This window comes from Rattus norvegicus, chromosome 1 (genome assembly GCF_036323735.1).
Source record: "Rattus norvegicus strain BN/NHsdMcwi chromosome 1, GRCr8, whole genome shotgun sequence".
Taxonomy (NCBI): domain Eukaryota; kingdom Metazoa; phylum Chordata; class Mammalia; order Rodentia; family Muridae; genus Rattus; species Rattus norvegicus.
The window spans coordinates 143,517,759-143,529,356 of NC_086019.1; the positions used below are offsets into that span (position 1 = coordinate 143,517,759).

Genomic DNA, 11,598 nt, shown 5'->3' on the forward strand with positions numbered 1-11,598 from the left:
AGCAGTAAGTCCTGGGGCAGAAAGGCACCCCTTGCCGATTCTCCTTCCTGCTCAGTGGCCTTGTAAACCCTCTGGGGATTGGCTTTGGAGGTAAAGACTAGGGCTTTGTGGCTGGGATCAGAGAAGGTGCTTCAATGCCAGCTGGAGAATGGAGCAGCAGGGTGCCCTAGGGCCAGCCAGCCAGGCTCTCTGTGGCTTGGCTTCCCTACTGTTTAGTTGGGTTTTTATTTGAAGGGGTTGGGGGTGTTCGTGGCTAATGACTGTGCCAGGCTTGCAAATTCCCTTGTGTCCCGCACAAAGCCTCCAGGGAAGGAAACGTCCAGCCCCAGTGGAGAGCGATCTTTGTGGGGCATAAACTCAATCAAATCTGAAAGGTCCTTCAAGCCTCCTCCAAGTCCCAGCCTGCTCCCTGCCCCCAACTTCTACCCCAGCCCCACCCCAATGGGCTCCCAGCCATCAGCCTGCACCGTGCTCACGTGGTCAGAGTTTGTTGCCCTGGGATTTTTTACTCACTGTCCCCTTGTCTGGAACACTTGGTGCCCCAGGTCTTCCTGCGGCTGTCCTCGCTAAGCAACTCAAGCATGTTCTCCGGTGTTACCTCTTTTATTTACTTACTTATTTTTGTTTTTTCTTTTTGAGACAGGGTTTCTCTGTACAGCCCTGGTTGTCCTGGAACCCACTCTGTAGACCAATCCGGCCTTGATCTCAGAGATCCGCCTGCGTCTGCCTCCTGAGTGCTGGGATTACAGGTCTGCAGCAGCAAAGTCACCTGACTGATGCCCCTCCCTCTCCATGCTTACCCAGGGCCCGTGTTCATGCTCAACAATTGCTGTACTGCCGAGCTGTGCCCAGAGCCCAGGAAGCCTTCCGGCTGCTGCCTGCCCTCTCCTGGGAACCTCAGCTCAAGGACGATGTCTGCATCCCTGCTCTTTATTATCTCTGGTGCCTGAGGAGTGCCTAGCAGCACAGGTATCCAGATACCTGCAGGTCTCTGTAGTCTCCACACGGAATCCAGTTTCCCTGCTGACCCTTTCGTCTCCACTGCTCTGGGCAGGGGCCGGGAGTCATGATGTGAAAGCTTTGTGGGTGTGAACCTGGGTTTCCAAATCACTTTCATAGGCGGTATGTCATCAGTACCTCTCAGTAGCTCTGCTAGACAGGTAGGGCAGGATCATAAACTCCATTTCACACACAAGAAAATGGAAGCACCCAGAGGCTTATAGAACTTGCCCAAGCCCACTGGCCACTGGTTACCACTGGCCTCAGATAACCAAGGGTCAAGAGTTAGGAAGCCATTCCCAGGACACCAAGCCAGGCATACGAATAACTGAGGAGGAACAATCCACACATTAAAACCATTTTCTATCAGGTCACTATATAGAACTAGTATATTTAGAATTACTTTAAGAGGGATAAGTAGGGCTTGGAGAGATGGCTCAGTGGTTGTGAGCACTGACTGCTCTTCCAGAGGTCCTGAGTTCAATTCCCATCAACCACCTGGTGGGTCACAACCATCTGTAATGGGATCTGATACCCTCGTCTGGTGTGTCTGAAGATAGCAACAGTGTACTCATATACATAAAATAAATAAATACATAAATAAATCTCTTTTAAAAAAGAGGGGGGGGGTTTGGGGATTTAGCTCAGTGGTAGAGCGCTTGCCTAGGAAGCGCAAGGCCCTGGGTTCGGTCCCCAGCTCCGGGGGAAAAAAAAAGAGAGAGGGGGGGGGGATAAGTAATCTCACCTGAACTTTCCTGATCTAATTTTTTTTTTTTTAAATAGGTCAAAGAAGAAAGGTAGCCTAAAGGGTCTGAGAAGAGACTGTCTTGTAAGACTCCGGTGGACACCGAAATCTGCAGATGCTCGAGCCCCTTACATAAAATATAGAGCATCTGCACAGCACTTGGGCACATCTGCTCACATACTTGAAATTGTTTCCAGATAGCTTATAGCACCTGGTTTAATGTAAACATTGGTGGGGCAGTTTATACCTGTAGTCTCAGGACTCAGAAGGCCAAGGCCAAAGATCATGTGTCCAAGACCAGCATAGACCACGAAAGAGACCCTGTTTCACAACCAAAGTAAGAGCAAAACCATTATAAATGTTGGGGAATAAAGTTCCTTCTGCAGGCCTTTATTTTATTTTTTATTTTTGGACTATTTCTCTCTGTAGCCCTGGCTGTTCTGAAACTCTCTCTGTGGACCAGGGTGACCTCAAACTCAGAGATCCACCTGCCTCTGCCTCCCAAGGGATGGGATCAAAGGTGTGCGCCACCACCAACCTGGCTCCTTTTGCTGGTTCATAATACAGACAAACTGGAGAAAGCTCAGCAGCGGTTAAAGAAAATGAAGGAGAAAAGAGAAAAGGCACAGTCACAGCTGTGTACGACAATTCACACCTTTCGTTCCAGTGACTGGGAGTCTGGAACAGGAGGATTGTCGTGGGTTTTAGACTAGCCTGGGCTATATAGTGAGACTTAGTCCAGCCTGGGCTGCAGAGTGAGACCCTGTCTCGAAAGAAGCAAACCTATAGTATTGGAGTTAGAGGTTAAGAAAGTGCCGGTTGTGGTGGCGCACACCGGTAGGATTTGCTGAAGGAGGCAGAGGCAGGAGGTTAAGAAAGCAGGCAGCATTTTCTCCTGGTTGCAGGAGGCTAAGTCTTCAGCTTTGGTTGGGCATAAGAAGCTCCTACAGATCTCATCATGGTCTGACCGAGTGAGCGGTTTATAAAGGGGGTGATGGCCCCAGCCATCCGCCATGCTGTGCTGGTCTGAGGATGTCATCCTATGTCCTACGCAGGTCTCTCAATGTGGGAAACACCCACTTCTGCATCAGAAAGGGTCTTATTGGCCTGCCATTTGAACCACATGAAACCGGAAAGGATGAATGCTGTGTCCCAAATGGAGCCTGGAGAGCAACTGTCTGCAAATGGCTCTTTCTATCCCCTTCTCCCTGCCCAGCATCCTTTATTGTTATGTAAATAGTTGTTATACTGCATTATGTACAGGTTCAGCACAGATGCATCCACTGTTGGTTTATCCTTTTTATTGTTGGGACAAGGTCTCACGGTGTAGCCCTGGCTGGCCTGGGACGCACTCACTGCATATAGACCTCTTTAGCCCCAAACTCACAAAGACCTGCTTGCCTGTCTCCTGAGTGCTGGGATTAAAGGCATGAACCACTTAGCTAGACCCTAAATCATTTTTCTGTCTGCGTTTGATTGAACATATGGATGCAGAAGCAAGAGATATAAAAGGCTGACTGTGTGTACATTAGCTGTAAGTAACGTCGAGGGAAACTTTAAATTTCTTGCCCTCTTTCTGGATTGGACCATGGCTGTTCCCTCTTCATTTCCTCCCTTTGAATCTGTGTAGTCAAGTTGAATCTGGGTAGTTTCTCTCTATAGCCCTGGCTATCCTCGAACGTGCTCTATAGAACAAGTTGGCCTCGAGCTCAGAGAGACCCACTTGCAGTGTATTGGGATTCAAGGTGTACACCACCACTGTGCGGTTTGAGTAGCCTCTTTGGGATCACTGAAGAACCCTGCTCTGTGGCAGCCAACAACTGCCTATAGCTGCTCAACCAGGGCTGGGGCTTTGTGTGCCCTCATCTTTTCTTGTTTGACTTCGTCTGCCTTGATCTCACGCAGGTCTTAAGTCAACGACCACTGTAAGTTCATGACTACAACAGCCCTGTTAGGCTCAGCAAATACTGTTTTGCTACAGATGTCCACCATGTCTTACAATCTTTCTGCCTCTTCTTCTACAGTGATCCCTAAGCCCCGGAGGCGGGGCTGTAATACAGATCCCCTTTAGAGCTGAGCTGCCACAATCCAGGGCTTCGTTCTCTGCCAGTTGTGGGTCTCTATGTTAATCACCGTCTACCGGGAATTCCGTTTTTCTCTTCACACCCAGTTTTGACATCTATTTAGCTGTACGTGAGGTTGGGAGAGGTGCAGGGACTTGCCCACACAGGAAAATGACAGAAGCAGGTCGAGAAACTCCCGCCAGTCTGACTCCAAAGCAGGGTGTTCTTTCCCATCATGCTTATCTGCAGGCGAATTCATCCAGCCGCATGGAGGACGGAGCTCTCCGTGGCTAAATTGTTAAAAGCGTAACACCATGTTTAGGTACCTTTATTAAGCCTATTAAAGGCTAATTAAGTCCTTACTATTGACTTCTGCTACACCTTGCAGCAGAAAGGGAGGAGACGAGAGGCTCCAGCTGAACCCACATAATGGACGGCAGGGCAGTCCCTCCAAAGGAAACCAGAAACCGCACACAGTAATAACTTTGTAGGTCTGTGTGCACCATAGTAAGGCGTGTGCAGAGTTTGTAAGGATGTGCTCTAGAATGCCATTGCTTTGGACATGCTCTTGTGGATGATTTGGGGTTTCTTTGAGACAGAGTTTCTCTGTAGCCTTTGCTGCCCTGGGTCCCTTGGCGTCCTCCTGCCAGAGTCTGCGTGCTGAGATTATAGGCATGAGTCGCCATTCCTGACTCTTTTAATTATTTATTTAATCTTCTAGAGACAGAATCTCACTTTATAGCACAGGCTTGCCTTGAACTGTAAATCCCTTTGCCTCAGCCCCCTAAGAGCTGTAGCTATAATATGGACCGTGAAGTCTATCGCCATCCTCCTGCCCCTCAGCCTCAGATTTCTTTTTATTATTTTTATTCACATATATGTTTGTGTTGATGTGAATTTATGTCATAGCTGTGGTTACTTCCAGAGTCCGGGAAAGGGCTCCAGATCCCCTGGAACTGGAATTACAGGAGGTTCGTGAGCAGCCATGTGGGTCTTGGGAACTGAACTCAGGTCCTCAAAAAGAACAGCAAGTGGGGGCTGGAGAGATGGCTTGGTGGTTAAGAGCACTGACTGCTCTTCCCAGAGGTCCTGAGTTCAAATCCCAGCAACCACATGGTGGCTCACAACCATCTGTAATGGGATCCAGTGCCCTCTTCTGGTGTGTCTGAAGAAGCTACAGTGTACTCATATAAAAAAGAACAGCGAGTGCTCTTAACTCCTGAGCCATGTCCCCAGCCCCAGGGAGTCTCTTTATTCTTCTTGATAATTTCTGAAGTTTGTTTTATTTTACTTCTTCGTTTATTTTTGCAATGCCGGCTTTGAACCCAGCTTCATCTATGCTGGGCAAGTACTCTACCATTGAACCACAACCCCAATCCCTAAGTCTAATTTTAGAATGAGGAGGTCCTTCCTTTATAATCAGAAGAAACTGACAAAAGGTATTTTCACTTTGAAAAGGTTCAAACAGAGCCCCTGAGGATTAGAGAAAGGAATTGGAGGCGAGCCTCGTCTAGGAGTGACTGATGTCAGTCAACTCTCTGTAGGGTTGGATGCAGACGGGATGCGTGGCCGTTCATGAACCTTCTGTGTCGGAAAGTCAAGCTGTTAGGTAACGAAGAGCAAGATGTCTTTGGAGGAATGAGGTCTCTTGGACCAGCTTTCTGTTTTCTTCTGATCTGAATGGTTGGGCTGGTGAGATGGGTCTATGGGTAAGGTCACTGACAAGCTGAGTTCAACCCCCAGGACTTTCAAGGTAGAGAGAGAGACAAGGTTGTCCTCTGACCTACACACACACACACACACACACACACACACACACACACACACACACACAAATTTAAAAAAAAAATCTGGGGGGCTGGGGATTTAGCTCAGTGGTAGAGCGCTTACCTAGGAAGCGCAAGGCCCTGGGTTCGGTCCCCAGCTCCGGAAAAAAAGAACCAAAAAAAAAAAAAAAAAAAAAAAATCTGACTGACTAATGCCCCAAGCCCTTCCCAAGGAGTGTGTGCTGGCCATGGAAGAAAACAGCCCGAGAAGTGAAATGAGCTGTTACGGATAATTCTGATGAGTCAGAAGTCATTCAGAGCTGTGGAGTTTCCAGGCCGTTAACTTATCTTCTGAGCTTGTGAGTCAGGACCAGTCAGCCCAGGGGGTGTGCCCATGCCCTCCACCCTGCTCTCTCAGCTGTGCACCACCAGCCAGAGTGACCCACCCCACAGGCCACCTCAGCCATGACGGGGGAGGGCTGAGTATGCTTGGCTTATCCATCCATCCACAGGAGGCTTTGGCCGACCTCTTGAATGCTGATGTTGGATCGGAAATGTCAGCTGTGAGCCAAAAAAAAGGGAAAATGAATGCCCGAATGTCCTTTCCTGTGAGTGTTGCAATAGTACACCTGTAGCTTAGAGCATGTGTTCCCTGAATACCTTCTTCAGGCTAGGTCCATTAGAAAACATTGCAGTGCCCTGATGTGGGGGACATACATGCCTTTAGTCCCTGCAATCAATAGGCAGAGGCTGGCAGATTGCTGTGAGTTTGAGCCTAGCCTGATCTACATAGCAAATTCCAGTCAAGAAAAAGCCACATAGTTAAGACCCCCCTCTCAAAACAACAAAGAAAAAACCACTGTAGCGTGTTTAAAGAGAAGACTGTTGTATGTAATTACAAGCACGAAGGGGCTGGGGTTTAGCTCCATGGTAGACATTTGTCTAAAAAGGCTATGAGTTCAATCCTCAATACTGGGGGAAAGGAAAAGAATTTATGTAGAACATATGTAAAGGGGCATAGAAAATTATCCATTTTAAGAGTAAGAGGAGGCTAGGGATGTTGCTTAGTTGGTAGACTGGTCATCTGGAAAGTCCAAACACCAGATAAAACAGGCACGGAGCCACATTGCTGCAGTTCTAGCCCTTAAAAGGAGGACGCTGGAGTATCAGACTAGTTCTTGTTCATCCTTGGCTATGCAGGGAGTTCAAGGCCAGTCTGGGATACAAGACTCTGATGATAGGTGGTGGGTAAAATTACATAATAGATGTCTCTTACTACTCCCCACCCCGGTTGGGTTTTTTGAGACAGGGTTTCTCTGTGTAGCCCCCTGGATGTCTTGGAACTCTCTCTCTCTCTCTCTCTCTCTGTAAACCAGGCTGCTTTTTTTTTTTTTTTCCTTTTTTCTATTTTTCGGAGCTGGGGACCGAACCCAGGGCCTTGCGCTTGCTAGGCAAGCGCTCTACCACTGAGCTAAATCCCCAACCCCACCAGGCTGCTTTTGAACTCAGATATCTACCTTCCTCAGCATTCCAAGTGCTAGGACTAAAGGTATGTGCCACCACTGCCCAGGTTTTTGTTTTGTTTTGTTGAGATAGATTGTCCTGTCTTTTAGTCAGTAATACAGCTGAGAGTGACCCAAAGTCCCCATCTTCCTACCTCCACCTCCCAAGGACTAGAATTTTAGCTATTTGCTGTAAAGATGGGCTCCATTACTATTTATTCTTCTTGTGTTTCTTCCTTTTCCTTTTTTAAAGATTAATTTGTTTATTATATATGAGTACACTGCAGCTGTCTTCAGACACACCAGAAGAGGGCATCAGATCTCATTACAGATGGTTGTGAGCCACCATAAGGTTGCTGGGATTTGAAGTCAGGACCTGTGGAAGAGCAGTCAGTCAGTGCTCTTAACCACTGAGCCACCTCTCCAGCCCCTCTTCTTGTTGTTTCTTTTTTTTTTTTTTTAGATTTACTTATTTATTATAAGTACACTGCAGCTGTCTTCAGACACACCAGAAGAGGGCATCAGACCTCTTTACAGATGGTTGTGAGTCACCATGTGGTTGCTGGGATTTGAACTCAGGACCTCAGGAAGAGCAGTCAGTGCTCTTAACCGCTGAGCCATCTCTCCAGCCCCTTCTTGTTTCTTATTCCTTTTTTTTTTTTAATTCTTTTTTTTCGGAGCTGGGGACCGAACCCAGGGCCTTGCGCTTGCTAGACAAGCGCTCTACCACTGAGCCAAATCCCCAACCCCTTGTTTCTTATTCCTTAATTAGTTAGCTTCTTTAGACAGTGTCTCATTCTCTGGCCCCATTTATCCTGGAATGTTCTATGTGGCCTAGACTGGCCTTCAACTTACAGTGATTCTCCTGCCTCAACATTCCTGATGAGTGAGATATCAGTTGTGATTATTTTTAGTTTGAAAAGTTATAGCCAGAAATTTTTCTTATTATCAAAAGATAAGCGGCTAGAAGGATGGCTCAGCAGCTAAGAGCACTGGCTGCTCTTCCAGATGACCACTGAATTCCCGCTCCCCACGCAGCAACTCACAACCATCTGTGACTTCAGCCAAGATGACCCAATGTTCTCTTCTGGCCTCTGTTATCACGGCACATGTGTGGTGCAAAGACATTCATGCAGATAAAAGATCCATAACACACAAACAGATAACAAATTTTAGTGATAAGCACATCATAGTTTAGCATAAAACTGTGCTAAACCTTCCCAGTACCTACTTGCATCAGTGGAGATAGGCTAGGTTATGCTGTATTAACAATTCTAAATTTCTCAATCGGGGTGAGCAAGATGGCTCCTCGGGTAATGGTGACTGCTGCTGAGTCTCATCACCTGAGTTTAAGCCCAGAACCCACAAAATGGAAATAGAGAAACAACCCCTGAGAGTTACTCTCTGACACACGTGCATGCACACGCTTCCCTGAGGGAAATAGCAACTGCTACACACTTCCAGGAGGCTTTGTTCACACTAATGTACATAGAAGTTTATCATGATTTAAATATACAGTATAGGTTTTATAGTCTAGCATAGGCTTGAACCCCCAATATCTTCTTGATCCACTATGTCCCCTTAAATAAGACCCTTTGTCTTCCAAGATTCAATTTTCCTAGCTGTATGGCAGTCCTATCTCTGACCGAACTTTCTATTATTATTCAATACTTACTTTTTCCTCTTATTTCGAAGATTAATTTTTATTATTTTTAATTTTGTGTAGCCATGTGTGTCTATATGCATGTGAGGGCAGGTACCTTTGGGGGTGAGAAGCGATCAATCCATTGGAGCTGGCATCAAAGATGGTTGTGTAATGGGCATTATGGTAATGCCTTTTATCCCAGAAGAGGCAGTTGGATCTTTGTGAATTTGAGAGAGAATGGTCTATGCAGCAAGCTCCAGACCAGTCAAGGCCGTAGAGTGAGACCTTATCTCTCAAAGAAACCAACAATGACAACAATAATGAAGGGAGTTGTGAGCCACTTAACGTGGGCTCTGGGAACTGAACTCTAGGCATCTGGAAGAACAGCAAGTGCTCTCAGCCAAGGAGTCATCTCTCCGTCCTCTGCATCCATAGTTTCTAGTTTGCATTACCCATGGTCAACTGTGGTTCAAAAATATTCAATGAAAAGTTGCAAAACCCACCAGTTCCTAAACTTTAAATAAAAGTCTATAATCCCAGCACTTAGAAGACTGGAACAGAGGAGTATGGTGGAGTTCAAGGCCAGCCTGAACTACACAGCAAGACAGGGGTTGAGGGGAGATGGTTTGCATCCCTGATGCTCAGCCCAGGGTGTAGCCTTGTTGGGAGGTGTGGCCTTGTTGGAGTAGTGTGGCCTTGATGGAGTAGTGTGACCTTGTTGGAGTAGGTGTAGCCTTATTGGAGTAGGTGTGGCCTTGTTGGAGTAGTGTGGCCTTGTTGGAGTAGGTGTGGCCTTGTTGGAGTGGGTGTGGCCTTGTTGGAGTAGGTGTGGCCTTGTTGGAGTAGGTGTGGCCTTGTTGGAGTGGGTGTGGCCTTGTTGGAGTGGGTGTGGCCTTGTTGGAGTAGGTGTGTCACTGTGGGTGTGAGCTTTAAGACCCTACTCCTTCCTAGATGCCTTTAAGTCAGTATTCTGCTAGCAGTCTTCAGATGAAGGTGTAGAACTCTCAGCTCCTCCTTAACCGTGCCTGCCTGGATGCTGCCATGTTCCCACTTTGATGATGATGGACTGAACCTCTGAACCTGCAAGCCATCCTCAATTAAATGTTGTCCTTATAAGAGTTGCCTTGGGTTCGGTCCCCAGCTCCGAAAAAAAGAACCAAAAAAAAAAAAAAAAAAAAAAAAAGAGTTGCCTTGGTCATGATATCTGTTCACAGCAGTAAAACCCTAACTAAGTCAGTTTTGTCATTAGATATTAGTTTCTTTACTGACTAATTAATAAATTAAAGTTTATTATAGATATGTACACATAGGACAAATTCTAGTATATACAGGATTCTGTAGGAGTTTGGGAACAAGAACCCTTGGGTGAGTGGCACCCAGCACGTGCTTCCTGTGTCCACACAAGGAGTAGATGTGGTAAAGTAGCCACGGCCTTTACAAAAGGCATCTTACTGGGGGCTGGAGAGATGGCTCAGTGGTTAAGAGCACCGACTGCTCTTCCCAAGGTCCTGAGTTCAAATCCCAGCAACCACATGGTGGCTCACAACCATCTGTAATGAGATCTGATGCCCTTGTCTGGTGTGTCTAAAGGCAGCTACAGTGTACTCATATATAATAAATAAATAAAATATTAAAAAAAAAAAGGCATCTTACTGAAGTCCTAACGTAATATCCAATCTGGCAATCAGGTTGTTGGAGAGTAGCTTTTGTTTAGAAAAATGTATTTCTTGAATGTTTCCCGCTCATGACTCCTTTCACCTGAAAGGTTTTAGTTAATCTCTCCCAGTTACTAGGAAGGTAACATATGTTACATTCATGAACAGCATGCTAGTGTCAGAGAATGGTTCTCCTACACTCATGCACATATGGGAAGCACTAAGTGAGCTCAGTGAGTTAGAAAAGAGAAAATTTCAATACACAGGATGTTGGGAGGGGAACAGAGTGGAAGGGGTCTGAGAGGAGTTGAGAAAAGAGTAGTGTTTGTATACGAGATGGCTCGCTGGTTAAGAGCACTGACTGTTCTTCCAGGGTCCTGGTTCAATTCCCAGCACCCACATGGTGGCTCATAATCATCTGTTATGGGATCTGATACCCTCTTCTGGTGTGCCTGAAGACAGCTACAGTGTACTTATATACATAAAATAAATAATTAAAAAAAAATGTTGGTACAAGTAATTCCTTTCTACCCTACTTACTGTTATTCCTACCAGGTGAGAATAAGTCCACTATCACAGTTTTTGAAACAAATTGAAACAGGTTTTATTAAATACTGGCCAGGACCATGGGTACTGTTTAAGTCCATACCTGGGATTCCCAGAGTATCTAGGCCAATTATATTAGTCAGGGGCTTATAAAGACAAAACTGAAAACACTATGTACTACCCACCTTTGTCTAAACAGGGGCAAGCACACATCCTGACGTGCTTCCTGCCTACACACCTCCTGCCTGTGTGTGCTCAAGCACATCCTGGGCAGTTGGGGCAACCAAGCTTGTTTACAGAAGGGAAAATACATGGCTTGTTAACTTACATGAACAACAGCCCCAGCATTCCAGAAAGTTATCTGTCCTTGGGCAAGGAGGACCTACAAGTTAGGGGAAATTTTTGTTTTATAGATCTCTTAAGAACAGTAATTTAAAATATAACTTGAGCCTTCCCATTGCCTTGCCCAAAGTCACAGACCACACTCTAGGGTTCCCAGGCTCCCGTCTCTCAGGTCCTGTTCACTGAGAGCAGATTCCCTTAAGCTCTGATAGAAAATAAAAATACCTGAGTCCCGTGACTGGGGAGGCAGAGGTAGTTGTATTTCTGTGTGTTCTAGGCCAGCCCGGCTTACATAGGAGACACTGCCTCAAAACAAAAACCAAAAACTAAAACAA

At 46.2% G+C, this 11,598-nt stretch overlaps 1 long non-coding RNA gene across 2 annotated transcripts; it reads left to right on the forward strand.

Moving 5' to 3' along the window:
- Positions 1-2,130, forward strand: LOC102548818 (uncharacterized). 2 transcript variants are annotated; one of them, XR_350522.4, is made up of 3 exons: positions 1-90; positions 805-969; positions 1,783-2,130. It is a non-coding gene; the product is annotated as an uncharacterized LOC102548818 (long non-coding RNA). The 2 variants fall into 2 exon arrangements; XR_010060627.1 differs by having other exon boundaries at positions 4-90; positions 644-969.
- The last annotated feature ends 9,468 nt before the right edge of the window (positions 2,131-11,598 follow it).